Source organism: Dermacentor silvarum, chromosome 11 (genome assembly GCF_013339745.2).
Source record: "Dermacentor silvarum isolate Dsil-2018 chromosome 11, BIME_Dsil_1.4, whole genome shotgun sequence".
In the NCBI taxonomy this organism is placed as follows: Eukaryota; Metazoa; Arthropoda; class Arachnida; order Ixodida; family Ixodidae; genus Dermacentor; species Dermacentor silvarum.
Window position 1 is genome coordinate 108,666,634 of NC_051164.1, and position 16,306 is coordinate 108,682,939.

Here is a 16,306-nt window from a genome sequence, read left to right on the forward strand (position 1 = left end):
TCCGAAGTGCTGCAACAGCGCACGTTGCGCGGTCGGTGAGAGTCGTCAGACGTCGTTCGAACAGAAAGCAGGCAACGAACGGCGCCATCCTTTGCCAATTAAGGCTTCTTTACTTCTCACTTCGGTGGCATCGGGTGCCATACATATGACGCAAACAAAACCAAGGGGACTGCCGCGCACACCGCGCAAAGCGAGCGAGTACTAGTAGCGCGAGTCTGCCCACGCCGGCCACCACTCGTCGGCAAGAAAACGAAACCACGAAATCCCGCAGAAGACCCGGCTCTGACGGAACGGTTCGGCACGGCTCACTGAACGAGAGAGAACCCGCTTCCTGAACCACGGCTCACTCGTTCTTTAAAAAGAGCGGCTCAAAACATCTGGCTCGCTGCTGAGCGACCCATCTCTAGCTCCAATGTTAAGAGAGATAGAGAAATAGAAGAGAGGAAAGGCAGGGAAGTTAACCAGACGCACGTCCGGTTTGCTACCCTGCACTGGGGGAAGGGGGTATAGGTTAAAGGAAGTAACGACCACGATCATCCTTCCTTTGAACACCACTGAGCACTGTTCAGTAACTGTTCTCACTAAATGTGTCTGCAAGCGGACAAATACATACACGAAGTCATGGTTCGGGTTATCGCTTAAAAGGTCAAAGCCGCAGGTTTTTAAACTGTATCATATATTCACGGCGCAATCGATGCTGATCATAGTGCCACGCGTACTTGTTTATCTTTCGCCGGTGACCGCTTTTCACCGGCTAACAAATGTTAACCGTTATCGCTCGGCGCAGGACGCGCCTGTATGTATTGAAGTCCCTATATAAGAAAAGTACCGCCATCCTTTGATAAACGCCGCTTCTCTTCTCCTGTATCTCCGATTGGACGATGATAGCGCGCGCTTTTCACTTCTTTATATTTTCTTTTTTTCCGCCTCCGAGCCGTGTTGAAAGTCCTCTGCGCAGCCGCAGTCGCCGCCGGCGGCGGCGGCGCGCGCCCGGCCTGAAAGCTTCAACGTGGACTTTCTAGGTGCGCCGCCGTCGACTTGGCTTTCGCAAGCAAAAAGTAAAGAAAAAAGCAAGCGCTTTAGGAGAGGAGGCGGCGGAGGAAAGAGTAGATGGTGGTACTTTTCTTATATAGGGACTTTAGTATGTATCGGAAGTTTCTCGAACGTTGTCCGATGCTTCTATCCATTGTCTGTTGTCACCGACGCTTATGTAATCTGATTCTAGGAGCGACGCGAATTGTCTAGTACTTTCTGGAAGCCACGCGGGCACCAGGGATTACTCTGGAACCTTCGTTGACTCATGTATAAAAGCCAATGCGCTTCGCCGCTGATCAGATTTCGACGATCGCCGACTGTGTTCACCGCTATCGTTGTGCTTCGAGTGTAGCTTGCTTTTGTGGGCACAGGTTCGTCCTAATAAAGAATCAGTTTCGTCATACACAGTTTTACGACTATTTTCTTCACTGTCACTACCACGTGACAACAGGGCCGGTATTTTGTAGCGATGCCTTTAAAGTAATAATGCCTTTTCGCGCTTATCGCGCTTTGTCAGTGGTCAGAGCGACGGTCCGCTCACGATATCAACGTTGATAACGCGAGCGGACCTTCGCTCTGACCACTGACAGAGCGCGGTACGCGCGAAAATGCATTATTACTTTAAAGGCATCGCTACAAAATACCGGCCCAGTATTCCGATATCTCTTTCATGTCGCTCAGGTTGATTTTTAAATTTGTTATGATAACCTTGACTGACTAATGAATAAGTTACCTAATTAAATAAAACGAAAAACAAAATTTCGGCGTTTCCCATGTACATTCCTTGCCTAAAGTATAAGGGCTAAGTTACCTGTGATCGCCAGGCTGCACCGAGCTAAAGCTTCATCCAATATTTTACTGATGCCACAAAGATGCCAACGACATGTGAGAGTATGCGTCGGTTTCACCGCAATATGTATCATAAAGGCCACGAAAAAAAAAAAAATTCATGCCATTTGAGCGAATAGTACCCTTCGGTACGTCGGCAGCGCCGCAATACAGCGTGGCAAGAGGCAGGCTTCACCACAGCACAGACCGTGGGAAAAATGTTTTACACCGTTTCGGGTGGTTTCGGGCACATCTGAAGCCTTTCAGAGTATACGCAGTTCCCTTCTTCGAAACTTGGCGACAATGCCCCCTCTATCCTCCTTTCTCCTGCTGCCGCCGCACGTGCTCCTATTTTGCTTTTTTTTTTTAAATTGAACAACCATCACGTGACCGAGCACCCTTTTACGCAGGATTTCACGCCGTTCTGGCCGACAAAACCCGATGCACTGCGGTAGTATGATGAGTCATGTCCACGCTGTAGCAAAGCTGCGCAGCGCCCGCGATCAGAGAGGTGATTAGAAAAAAAAAATAGGGCGTGGTGTCACGTGATGTGAAATGTAGTCCAACTAGAAGGAGAAGAAAGGGGGCGGGAGGCGTAGGAACAGGAGAAAGACCAAGTTTGGTGGCCCGAAACTTTAAACGATGACGTTACTTATTCATTGCGAGGCTTAACTTTCGCAAAAACCAGCCTAATTTTTTTCCCCACGGTCTGTGCTGTAGTGAAGCCGACTACTTGGGTTTCTTGTTTTGCAGTGAAGCCAATGCGTAGTATACAGGGTGTTTCAGCGAACACTTTCAAAAATTCTTAAAGGTTGCCTGTCGCATATAGCACAATTCTAGTTGATGAGCTGGTCTACCCGAAAAGACGGACATTACTTGCACAAGAAATTGAAATGCATAATCGACTAATTAACAGAAATTCACTAATTAAGTTTTAACTAATTACCTGATGGCCCATATTGCAAATTACAAATTGTAGCCGTGGAGTTCGCAAGGCGGATCCACTTGGAACGAATTCTCGGGATGACACCAGTTTCGAGATATTAATTCGCGAATTTGCGGAGAAATCCATTGGCGTTCCAGTTAGGTTCTTAACAAAACGTCGCCTTTAGCATTGGAGCACAAAATTAACTGGAACGCCAATGCATTTTCCCGCAAAGTTCGGGAATTATTATCTCGAAACTGGTGTCATCCTGATAATTAATTCTAAGTGAACCCGCCTTGCGAACTCCATGGCTACACTTTGTAAATTGCAATATGGGCCATCAGGTAATTAGTTTAAAACTTAATTAGTAATTTTTTGTTGATTAGTCGATTATGCATTTCAATTTTTTGTGCAAGTAATGTCCTCCTCTTCGAGTAGACCAGCTCATTACCTAGAATTGGGCTATCTGCCACAGGCAACCTTAAATACATTTTGAAAGTGTTCGCTGAAACACCCTGTATATTGTATGCATTAGCATTGTTTACGAAAATAAAATAAAAGTTAAGGAAGGCGGGAAATTACTGCAGACCGCGCTGTAAATATTTACCGTAGGCTGAGGCACCTGAACGACGGCCACCAGAGTGGGTGATAGGGGAGTGAAAGGACTGGGACATAGAGCTTAGCTGAGAGGATTTACCTGTACTTATTCAATGCGAAGCTTAGCTTCCGACCAAAGCGGTCAAAATTTTTTTCCCATGGTCTGTGCTGTAGTGAAGCCGACTACTTGTAGTGTCTTGTCTTGCAGTGAAGCCAATGCGTAGGCCCGGTATGCAGCACTACCCTGCGCATCGCGTTGGCGTTTCTCTTGCGTTCGCTTCCACTTATGCTGCGTGTTCGCCTCTTCTTCCCGCCAGTTATTGTTCCCCAGAATTGGCGGCACCAGAGACCAAAGCAGACAATCGAAGCGGGTAATATACAGAATTTCACAGCAGTGTTTGAGCACTGCTTTCCAATCACTATCCGTAACGAACTGGCCTTCCTGACACGCATGCACGCACACACACGCACACACACATGTACGCACGCACACACTTGATTCAACTTCCATTACATCATTGTATGCAGAAGATAATGTTCAATTGCCTGGCAAAGGAAAAAGAACTCAGGATCGCCACTCAGCCTCTAGAGTCTGTAAAGGAGTACGTTTATCTAGGTTAATTAATCACAGGGGACCCTGATCATGAGAAACAAACAGAAGAATAAAATTGGGTTGGAGTGCATACGGCAGGTATTACCAAATCCTGCCGTATGCCGTAAGACAGCTATCACGGGACAGTGCGTCCTCAAGTATGATACGTACAATTCCAAGACCCTTTTGTCAACTGACCACACGTGGCGCCGACACGAAAATGTCTCTTGAACCTAGCCATTTCCGTGTTGGCGCCACCCTAACGTCTACTAATTGTCGTATGAGTAATGTGTCGGTTTCAACTTTACAACAAAATACTTTCCCGTGTGCGTGTTAGGCAAACCACTGCGCCAAGCCCAACAACGAGAACACCGACGAGCTTGCGGCAAGCGCCCAACAGCTGCCGCCCACCGACGTTGCCCTGAAAAGCGAAGGCGTGCTGCCACACACCATACGACGCCATCTCCATCCAACAAATGAATCCCGACCGGCGTGTCGAGTGCGGATAGAACCGGCTCGCGATCACCGCATGGAAAAAAAAATTCAAGGGGCACATAGTTATCCCTACGTGGATGAATGCGAAAGCATTGCGACCACGTCCGCAGAGCGCTGCAACGTCACGTGACTGACGGCGGTGTTCGTCACAAGCTGCGCACAACGCAAGCTCCTGGGTTCGACTCCCACCAAAGGTCATGGGTTCGAGTGCCTCAATTAACTATATCTTAATTAACTGTGCCTTTCTCTTCCTTTCTCGCCTTCTCTTTCCTGCAAAATGTATATATGTTTTCAAATCAAAATAACTCCAAAGGTCGAGGGTTCGAGTCCCACCAAAGGTTGAAGGTTCGTCGCCGTTTTGGACCATCATGTGGTCCCGCCAACGCCGGATTATCCGCCTCATGAGCCGTTTAATGCTTTGGCATTAATAATTCGCGGAGACAACGGGCGGGGTTGCCATACCCACGTGCGCAGGTCTCGCCGCTACGGACAAGTGGCACAGCTGTAGTGAAATGAAGACCATCCTCCTGTGGTGCAGTGCATTTTTTACAGCGAAGCTGTTTATCGATAGGAGATGGGGTTTTGTGGCGTCCGCGCGGGAGAACTATCATCACCAGCAATGGCTGGTGATGATAGTTCTCCTCCACTGGAGGAGGGACTCTTGGCTGCTGGATATATGAATGAAACACATTCATATACCCAGCAGGACGATATTTTTGGTTTCCCCTTTACTAGCGTAATTACGGGCACCATCTTTGTTTCAACGCAAACCTCTCATCACCTGTTATAGCCCGGCCTTATGGAAATATTCGACAGTGATCGGAAAAATATGACACTCGTTGCAAATCCTCGTGGACTGGCACAAGGTACTACCGTTTGCGACGTAGTTTTTGGACTCCAGCCATGTGTCGTAGATGAAGCATGGTCTTGCTACTTAGAATCAATCTTGAAACTAAATGCTGCTTTCCTTTAAATTTATTAGAACATTGTGAAGCAGGAAGATTTCGGGGGCTTCAGAGGCGTAGAATGTGTAGAAAGTCGGATATGATTTCTCTGCCTCAATTACGAAGCAATCCTACACTTGTAAACGCTGAATGCAAATTCTTGACTGAAAAACACAGCGATTTGTTGAAAGTGATGAATTTGCAGTCACGAAGCCGTTTGAAGGCACAAGGGCGAAGTTTAGGCAAATCCATCTGCAAACCACCATTCACAGGCTGAGTGAAGCACCAGTGCTTGCAGCTGCCACTCACTCTAGTAATTTCATTTTCTTTTGTACTTCGTCATTTGCTTCGAACGCCTACTTATTGCCGCTGTCGGCCTCTTTCCGTGACAGGCAGCGAGAAACAAAGATGGGGTACGAGGTTAACAGAATATACTGACCCAGGCTTAAGCAATCGAGTTCTGCGAAGCTTCGCAACCTGAAAGCAGTAAAATCACTTGATTTTATTTATTTGATGATATTGTAAATGTCGGCAACATTCGTGGCCACATTTTTAGCAACATTTGATTGTATAATGAATACAAATAAATGACGCGAAGAGATGACCATATAACAACACACGCGCACAACGACGCGCGCTTTGCTTCAGAGCGTTTGCTCGATGCGCAATGTAGTGACTTGACATTTTGTACGACGTGAACGTAAGTGTTCAGGAAACGAAAGCAATCAATTGAAGAAAACACTGAAATGCCAAAAAAGAAAGAATCAATCTCAATTGTAGGGAGACTTGCACAACCAATACAGCCTTCGTGCTGGCTTCAAGCCACCTCGTTCCCTTGCTGGACCATGCGACATAGTGTTCCCGCTCCGTGGCCTTGAAATCCAGCCCGTTGAATTCGAGTTGAGTTTCAGCTTGAATTTAACCTTTCGTCTGGCAACATCAGTCGATGACGCCATCATTCACGTGATCTGATAACTCAGTCTCTTCCATGGCCGCCGTGCAGCAGGTTCGCGGAGCGCGTCGCCGCTGTCTTCGCCAATGTTCATGACTTTCCCGACTATTCAGGTTAGTTACGCTGACTATTCTTGTGAATATAGTAACGAAAAATGCTTGTGTACCGCGATAGTATGTACTTACAGCCCGAGATGGCGCGGCGCCGTTGGAATCAACAGGAACGCGGTAGATCTTGAAATGATCTATCGCATTTTACGAGTTACATGTGCGTCAAAACCATCCGATGTTTCCGACGACGCCTCGTCAAGCTCGGACTAGGAACCTGTAGGAAACCCGTTTGGAGCTCGTTGGAAATTGGTTGAATGCCATGTTCGTAAGATTGTCGTACGATAGACTGGATTGTTTGCACGCACATATGTGCCACGCGTCCGAACCATCCGATCTACCGTAAATAATGACTGCTGTGATTGTTCAGTCAAGATTGCAAATTATAGTTCGAAACTGGTTATATGTGGTTGGTGGCGACTTCGGTATGGTGAGAAGGATGATTTTTACGGTGACGTTAATTAGGGAACACTTTTACGAACCTATGAATCTGCCTGTCGATGCGTGCAGAGAAGACGGATGCTTCAACTACTATGAAAACCTGTTGTAAACTTACAAGCAACGCTTTCGGTGCGGTAATGGCAATAGTAGATGCGAAAAGTCCGATTGCTTCTGCATTCATATTGTTGCATGCTTTGCTGTTGTTCTCGGGTAGCGTTAATCTCAACCCTGTCTTACAGATTCACCAGAAGTCACAACTGTGTAATAAATCTAAAACGACTAAAGGTAATGCCACAGGGCCACGTTCTTGTGATGTATTGTGGCTAAAGGCAGATTTAGCCCACGGAACCATCCACTCAGTACAAGAATAATTAAAAACCACACATGACACTCCAGGACGTGATTGTGTGCTTTGATTAAGCATCTAGTTATGCTCGACAATGCAAAGCGCGCAATACTTGTAATACCGTCCGTCGCTAACGGAGACGTCAGATTGTAGACGCGGTGTTGCTTCACGATGATATTGGCGGATAAAGCTGCTGCAGTTTATCTGGCGCCAGAAGTGTGCTTTGTAGCTTACGATCGTAATCGCATGCTTTTATCGAGCAAATATTTAGGAAGGACCGTTTCAAAGCGGCTGGAAACGAGACCAGAAACGCCGGAACGCCTTTCACCGCTAGTACCAGAAGCAAAAGATGATGACGCTGTGATAGATGCAGCAGAAGGGCGTTTTCGTGCTCCCGCTTGATAAACTTATTTGTCGGTGACAGCTCTTAATCTTATTTCTTGCAACCGCGCACAGCGCGAAAAGATAGCCGTGAGCAAAGTGAACGGGCTGCTGCTTGTGAACTTGTCTTGAACTGTATCTTATAATTTGCTGAAGGCACTCGAACGAACACGTGTTGTCTTATTTGTCTTCTACATATTTTCAGCCGTGTAAAGTTAAACTATCAGCATTTTACGGTGAGGATATGCTAGATATGCAGATATTGCTTGCACAGGTGGTTTATGCTTTCTGGTAGTCATAATTAAAAAAAATTATGGGGATTTACGTGGCAAAACCACCATCTGAGTATGAGGCACGCCGTAGTGGGTGGCTCCTGATTAATTTGGACCACATGAGGTTCTTAACGTGCACTTAAATATAAGTACACGGGTGTTTTCTGCATTTCCTGGTGGTCATAATTTGGGTGGTCAAGTAGACTCAGCAAGTCGATAATTAAAAAAAAATCACAGTACAGATGTTTAACCAGCGAAGATGAAACGTGGGGTCCCGGTTTTATCACTGGCTTAATCCCAATGGTTCATTAAAATATTTCTTAATTATGAGGTTACACACACGGCCGGCTGCGATGGAGACAATGACGTCACTGACGGTGTGCCCGCAGTCGGCCGTTATCGCTTGCGTTTGATGCCTCGAGTTTGCTCGGCGGCGTGATTAACCCCAATCGCCCACCATTGCCGCTTGCGATTCTTCGAAATTAAATCTGTCCGTCACGTAAGACAACAACGAATGGCTCATACCTCCTTAAGCAATGGCTCATACTCGAGAAAACGCGGCCTCCCCATTACGACGACAGAAGAGAAGCGAAATTCTATGCCAGAATGATGAGCGGCAACGCAGCCAGCTGCGGAAGAAGACGATGCTCGAGCCAGTGCTGATGAGGATACTTAGCTGTGGACAGGCGACGGACAGACGCTTTTTCGTTTCGGCTATCCATATTAAGCTTCACTTTAAAACATTTAGCTACGTTTTCCTTATTTCGCTATTATATATACGTTTATGCGCATACTGATATAACATGCAGGGCTGTGCATCAACGTTTTCGGCTATTGGTCTGAGCCTGTTTCGAAGAAGCTTCGCCACATGGCGTTTCTTTTAGGCACGTCGCTTCGCGGGTGCCACGTGATACTGGTATGAAGGGACAGGCATGTTTAACGAACATCGCGAGCGCTGCCGCTATCCAGACGCCAGGCGCCAGATTTCACCAAACCACTTTCGCGTGCCCCACAAATAATTTTAAAGAGGCAATAAAAATAAAATTAAGCTAAGCAGGTGTGCACCTCAGAATCTCGGCTAGGCTGCGCTGCTGCGCCCCTTGAGAAGCACTCCCAACGTTAAAAAATTCAGAGCCCTTCCACTACTGTGAAGATGGAAGCCAGGGAAGCTACGACTATGGTTCGTCTGCTATTGTGAATATTGCTATAGTGAATGTATGTATTATCATTATTGACTTTATTGAGCGTGTTTGGCCTGTTCGTTGAAGGGTTAGGACGCAGGCGTTTTCGCACAGCGCGATAGCAAAGTCGTGCGTTTGCTGCGCCAAATCTGCCCCATCGTCATAGACTAACATATAATCCACAGTGTTCATAGCCGCGGCATCGTCAGAATCCTGACGTCAGGATTCTGGAAGATGTGGTTAAATGAGCGTCCGTTCCATAGCGAGTCCAAAGGGCGACTGCTGATAATAGCGATAGCGCGATCTCTACGTCACGAGACAAAGGGGTACCAGGATTGGTGGGACGTGCCGCCGCCGAGTATCGCGACACTTGTGAAAGAGGCATCGGCGGTGGCGAGGGGTGTACCAGTGGGCCATCCATCATCCGTTTTGACAGCTGGCGGGAAACCGCCACGCACATAGAGCCGAAAATTGTTGATCTACTTCCGGTCTATCTATCTACTTGCGTTGCCGGACACGATCTCCGGGAACCTAGCCTATAACAGCTTCTCTGTAAAAGTGTCTTTGCGGTCGCGTCAACGCGCCACTGTGTGTTGTCTGTGCGGCATGTTCTCTCGTTGTTCACGGCAGTCGTGCTGCGCGTGCTGTCTCTCTCGTAATTTAGCAGGTGAACGGCATAATTTTAAATATTGATAAGTGATCTTCGTTTTCGGCGAGGGATACGAGAAATGTTTAGTGCAATGGCTCGCAAAGTCTTGTAAGGATTAAAATAAGTGTTTTATGACAAACAGTGGGCAGTTGCCAAGTGTGTAAACTACCACAGTAGCCGATTTGTCACGCGGTCGCCTCACAGGTTCGCAGACCACTAGTCGAATTCCCATGATTTTTGCCCTTTGAATTGCTGCCAATACATGCTATTCCCTTTACTGCATTTCCTCAAAGTACATTTAACCGCGACAATGTTTCTCATCAGCTGGTCCTGCAGCGCACTTCGTCCCGAAAGGGCAGAGCATTGAGTGAACGCGCCCGTATGTACACCCGTGAGCAAAAGTATACGGACCAGGGGTTGCGCGAAAAAGCCGATTTTTTCCTTTGCCTATGAGTGCAACTTGAAATTGATGACTGCAGTCCAAACTTGGCATTGCGAACTTTTCAGTGTACTCATCAATTCCAGTTTATGCTTGTTAATTACGAAGAAATTCATTTTTTTCAGCGACCCTGTGGTCCGTATACTTTTGCTCACGGGTGTACGTAGCTTACTAAACTTTATCGCTGTGTCCGTAAGCGCCACTCGGTTTATTACAAGACATGTATGAAGTGAAGACACGCGTACAGAAAAATGCGTAATTTGACTCTGTGTACAGCGCGGTGCTTGTTTCATTTGGGAACGTCTCTGAAATAAGCACTTTCACGGGCTCGTGGTCTGAGTGTTCCGTGTTCGCGAAGCTGTTGGGGCATTGAACGACACAGAAATACAGTGTACCAAGCTTATGGGATGACGAGGCCGTGTTTGCCGAATTGTAAACACAAACACCGGTAGCACGCACTCCACCGTAAATGGGCGAGCGGTTGCTACAACGGGAAGGGAGGCGACCTGTGACGTTGGAATTTGTCCGCTAGGGGAGCAATCAGCGCTGGTATAGCGGGCGGAAACTTGAGGTTGTCTATTAGTAAGTTATGCTTCTATAATACCGATAGAGTCACTCTTACGGTGTGAGAAAACTTGCCATTCAACAGTTATTTGGACAGTCTATAGACTGTCCAAATAACAAAGCAGTCAATATAATGTCCATAGACATTATATTGACTGCTTTGTTTTATTTATAAATTTGTTTATTTTCGTGCATACAAAATCAGGCTATCTATAGGGAAAATTGGTAGAATGCTTATGTTCGTTTAATCGCAATCTATAAACTATCTGTAAAGAAAATTCGGTCAAAAGTATATTTTTTGTATTCCCACTCTATAGTGTGTCTATAGCCATTTTCTGTGGCCATTTTATAAGCTACAATTGATAAGAAGTGTAAACTCATAAGTTCGTAGACCATCTGCTAGCCTACGATGATTAGTCTGTAGAAAGTCTATAAACTTCATAAACAAATGCGTACAAAATTTATATAGGCGCAAGTCAATTATAATTCTTGCCGTAACAGTAATTAAGCTACTTTTGTTTTGAACGATAGACGCAAGGCAAATAGCATTGCTGACAGACTGCATGATGTTATTTTTAGCTAGACTATAATGCTTGGGTACAGCGTCATTGGGTGCACGTGATCAGAATGACAGAGCATTTGCAGAACGCCGTGGAGACCAACCGTGAACAAATGTGTACAAATTTTATAAGGACGCAAGTCAATTATCATTCTTGACGTAACAGTAATTAAGCTGGTTTTGTTTTGAACGATGGACACAACTTGACAAACTGCTTACCGCAGGCAGCTGATCTGCGCGTATGATGTGATTTTTAGCTAGACAGTAATGCTTGGGTACAGCGTCATTTTGGTCACGTGATCAGAATGAAAGAGCATTTGCAGAACGCCGTGTAGACGATCTTCCATGGTACTACATCTGTCCCATCTTCGCAGGGACGAGAACCTTCCGGCGAGCCGCGCCTGCTACACGACGTCCAAACACAAAGCCAAATTCGGGACCAGGTTCGGAACGGACATCGGAAAGCAGGAGTGAACCTCCAAAAGCGACCTGGCTGCTAAGCAGGTAAGTCAGCACTTGCTACACGAATTCGCCGAAAAAAAAAATGCTGCAGACTTGCGTGGCCTTACAGAATCACAACCCAATTACCAGCCAAGCTGGTTCTTTCCAGCAGTTGCAATGAAAATTTCAGTTGCCTGTTATGAAATCACAGAATTTAAAACGTTGCCCCTTTATAACGTGTTCATTTCCAACCTTGCCAGCATATAACGTTTTCGGGAACTTGGTAAAGATAGGTTAGAAATGCAGTAATTCATCCAAACCCGTTTTACTTTGCGGGAACATAGGCCATAATGTTCCTCCATTTTTACCATATGTGATCTTGTTGGCATCCACACTTACTCCGGGCCCACAGGTTATAAATTCTGAGTTGTTAGTTAAACACAGTTACAAAGCTCCGGATTGCCTGTACACGTAATTTTCTCCTAAGGCAGTTTTTTTGTCCACACACTTTGAATTTCATTTACACGCTATTTAAAACAATCCTCTAAGTATAGAAAATATAAGCAAGATGCCGTTTTTAGTTGATCAAGAACACCGGGTAAATGAACTACGAACCTCGTATAACGCAATATTGAGAAAAAAAGAACATGGTTTAATATTTACTTACAACGCTTCTAATCAAGCATTTGACAAAGTTTCGTTATACATTGCACTGAACATGACCCCCATTTCAAACAAACATAAAGTTGGTGTCAAATAGAGTTATCTCGGATCATTGAGTAAATTAGCTGCTAACGCTTAGTATGGCACTTTCGAAAACAGGGGCAGTATTTATTCCAAAGGCCTTCACGAACATATCTCTCAAAGCATTCCACCCATTTTCGCCAAATGTTCTGGGTAACATTTTTTTTCTGCCAGAAAAACGGGCTCCATGCTGCGCGTTCGTGAAACACTCCTAACGTTCCGGAGTTTTTGCCTATGTAATTTATTACAAAATCCTCAATCAATCCAACCACCCTCAACTTTACGTGCACATCACCCATTACCTGGCCCTTAGTTTCACCGAAGCAAGGTGCCTCGTTGAGTACACCGAGGGCACCAGAACGTCGTATAACCCTTCACAATTAAGAAGTAGCTTGAATTCGGGGGCTCCTATCTAAATGCATGGGAAAGGAGAAATCGTCACCCTAGGCAACCAGCGCATCATTTGTCACGAAGTTAGCCATCGAGGCCTTGGCAAAACGGTGTTCTTTTAATCAAGGCTGACACTCGGAGAGCACGCGTTCCAATACGCACTTAGCCGTTCTCGTTCCAGCGGCCGGAGGTGCCAGCCTATCTCGCGTGAATATTTTATCAATAACTCAGCAATGAAAGCAGGTATCACAAATCTGTAAGCTGCATGTAATAGTGCATCTAAGCGGACAAAATTGATGTATTGTACATGGCTGTTGAATACATCACGTAAATTTGAAAAGGACTTTTGCAAAACCCGTGAAAAACATTGTATCAAATTCACGTAAAATAAAATACATGCATGAAATTCATTCGCTTTGGATGTTCTAACGGACGCAGTTTACGGAACTGCGATATCTATTCTTGGTGCAGAGTTAGGGATTTGTCAACTTCGTTCTTTTATTGTTTTGAGACTTACCAATGTCTGACAGATATCCGTAAAACAATTTAGACCCGGAGGCCCAAAGACTATTTAGAGTCTAAAATCGGCCTACAGGTTATCTCAGAAAAGCATTTGCGCATTTTACATGCATTTGAATAACTGGCATTTCTACTAAACATAAAGTTTCTGAAACCCAAAGTTCGCTCGGGACATTGCAAAACGTTGCGGATTACGGCAGCGTAACACTTGCGAACGCTTGCTTAAAATTATTATTATTTTTTTTGCAAAATCTGTATTTGATCCACACGCATTTAACGTAGCGCACAAATATTTCATAGAGGTCTGCCCATTTGTGTTAACTGTGCTCTTGATCGCATATGTATTTAAGTCATTGCAGGGGGCTAGATTTTACGCCGCACGTAAAGCACTCTTTTAATACTTCGTTTGAAAGCGAAATTTCTTAGAAATACCGACGTTAACCAACATATTTCGAACATTGCGTATACATTAGCAATAACCTGCGTCTTATTTTGACGAAATATTAACGAGGTACCTTGCCTAATTCACCGAAGACACCGGTGAAACCAACTACAAACCTGGCTTGAGGCATGAACGTACGGAGGGAAACCAGGGTTAAGTAATTCTGTGCAAAGCTTCTATTTAAACATGGATCACGAAAGTTTCGCCACAACTTACTCTTAACCGTATCATTATTTTCACGAATTTGGGAAGTACAGTATCGTTCGTCACACACGGCATGCTTCCAACTCCAACGAAACAAGAACATCACGTCTTGTACAGTTAATCAAGGAGACCACACAACAACTGCCGTGTATAAAGTGTAAAGATCGGGAGAAAATGATTATTCAGTAATTATTTTCAAAGCCCATACTTAGCCTAAGCACTTCAAGCTGTCGGTGCACGCCACCCACAGAGTGACCACAATTTCCTTTAAATATGACATTTCTGCCTTTTATGAATCTCCCACTGAAGAGGAACACAATTTCGGCGTTTAATAAAGAACCTAAAACGAGTGGTGAGCGATTTTAGTTTTACTCCCAGATAACACAGACTATTAAGAATTCGCCCCTAACAATTCTCGCATTTCCTTATATACACTTTCAGTGATTTAGTTTTTTTTTCTCAAGGATTTAATGGCAAAAAGCAAAATAGGCAAAAGACTGGCATATAGCGTTTTTCGAGCGCTACCAGTCGCATTAACAGCTTTCCTGTAATAGTGTCTTACACTGTTATCATCACTCAGATCAGCCAGCAGATAAGAGAGAGAGAGAGAAAACGATAAATAAAAAGCAGGGAGGTTAACCAGGACTGAGCTTGGTTGGCAACCTTGCACTGGGGGAAGGGAAAGGGGAGGGAAAGATTAAGAGAAGGGAAAGTCCGATGTGGATATCACCAACATAATAAGTTTTCTGCTCTATATCACCTATGGTCACTCAGTCCAGATCCCAGACGGTCACTCAATCCGGTAGCTTTAGAAAATCGCAGCAGGGCTTTTATGTCCTTTTGTAGCTGCGGTATGCGAGACCATGGTCCAAATATCTTTTTCAAGGTGAATGCTTTAACGACGGAGCTGTTTCAGCCGGCCGTAATGTGTGCCGACTGCCACTGCGTTACCTAGCAACCACCTCGCGGAGCGTCGTGCGCCATGCTCGGGAGGGAGAAAGAGAAAATGAGAGCGACAGAGAGTGCGCACCCGGCGCGCTATGTTCGGGAGATAGGAAAGAGAAAATGAGAGCGAGAGAGAAGAGAGAGAGAGAAAGAAATTGTAGCAGCACCAACAAGGCAACTCGCAGAGGTGCTGCCGATGCCATCCGCGCTTCTCCGTTTCCCCGCATTAGCGCCGAACGCTCGCGGTATGCGTGACTGCAGCAGGCGCCTCTGGCGGCGGCTCGGCCGAGCTCCCACCAGCTGCGCGCTACTGCGCATGCGCGGTGAGGTCATCCCGGCATGTCGTCTGCTGCGCGTCGCCCGTATACTGTGCATTGCATTCGCCCCACTTCCCCTACGTGTGCTCGGACTGCAAGTGATTCGCCAGGCGTTCCCCGATGCCACGGACCACGAGGAAATGCTTATACACTTCGTATAACTTAGGATCCCTTGGCATTACTTCGTATAACTTAGCATCACTTCGTATAGCCAGGACCAGCTAGGAACCGATCAGCTCCGCTGTGTCTTTAGCCTTGCGCGACTAGTGCAAGCTACCCCGGTTTTTTTCTATCCAACTGATTTAGAGCTGTGCACAGGTCATGTCTTTCTATTTCAAGAGATGGGCAGTAGCATAGGAGGCGTTCTATATTCTCCTCGACACCGCAGACATTGCACTCGTTGCTATTGGTCATTCCATTCAAACATGTATATGCATTGGTGAATGCAATGGCCCAGCGTAATGGCACAGCATTGCTTCCTTACTCCGCGGAAGCCTAGGTAATGCCGAGAGAATGAAATGGATGCTGGGTAAATTCTGGTGTGTGCCACTTCTCCAATGTCATACGGTGAGCTAGCTTGCTTAAGTTAGAGGCTGCGTGAGTCTTCGATATAGGTATAGAAACAAGATTTCTTCCTTCGTGTGTTTGCCTAGCAGCTTCGTCGGCGAGGTCGTTACCAGACATACCGCAATGACGCGGCAGCCACTGAAACACGATGTCGTGTACTTTCGCGGTCAAATGGCGGTGCGTTTCTCGAATCTCCGACACGAGTTGTTCACAGGACCCGCGACGAAGAACTGACAAATCACATTGTACGACCGCTTTTCAGTCGCAGAATATTACTCACTGATTAGCCGGTTGGTTGTTACAATATAATCAACGGCACCTCGGAGGGCAACAGGCTCCGAACCGGTCGATGTTGGGACGTGAGAAATCTTGTATCTGGTGCCTATCGATCGTGATGGGATAACCACTGCGCCGGTGGAGCTGTTCTGAG

The 16,306-nt window shown here is 45.9% G+C and overlaps 1 protein-coding gene and 1 long non-coding RNA gene across 2 annotated transcripts in view; both read left to right on the top strand.

The window, feature by feature from the left end:
- Positions 1-6,408: 6,408 nt before the first annotated feature.
- Positions 6,409-16,306, top strand: part of LOC119433466 (uncharacterized) — a 162,292-nt gene continuing 152,394 nt past the window's right edge. The window contains exon 1 of the transcript XR_005188377.2: positions 6,409-6,481. The gene's annotated coding sequence lies outside the window, so the exon portion shown is untranslated. The remainder of the gene's footprint in view (positions 6,482-16,306) is intronic.
- LOC125941598 (uncharacterized) overlaps positions 11,605-16,306 on the top strand; it is a 109,957-nt gene continuing 105,255 nt past the window's right edge. The window contains exon 1 of the long non-coding RNA XR_007464469.1: positions 11,605-11,811. This is a non-coding gene — a long non-coding RNA (uncharacterized LOC125941598). The remainder of the gene's footprint in view (positions 11,812-16,306) is intronic.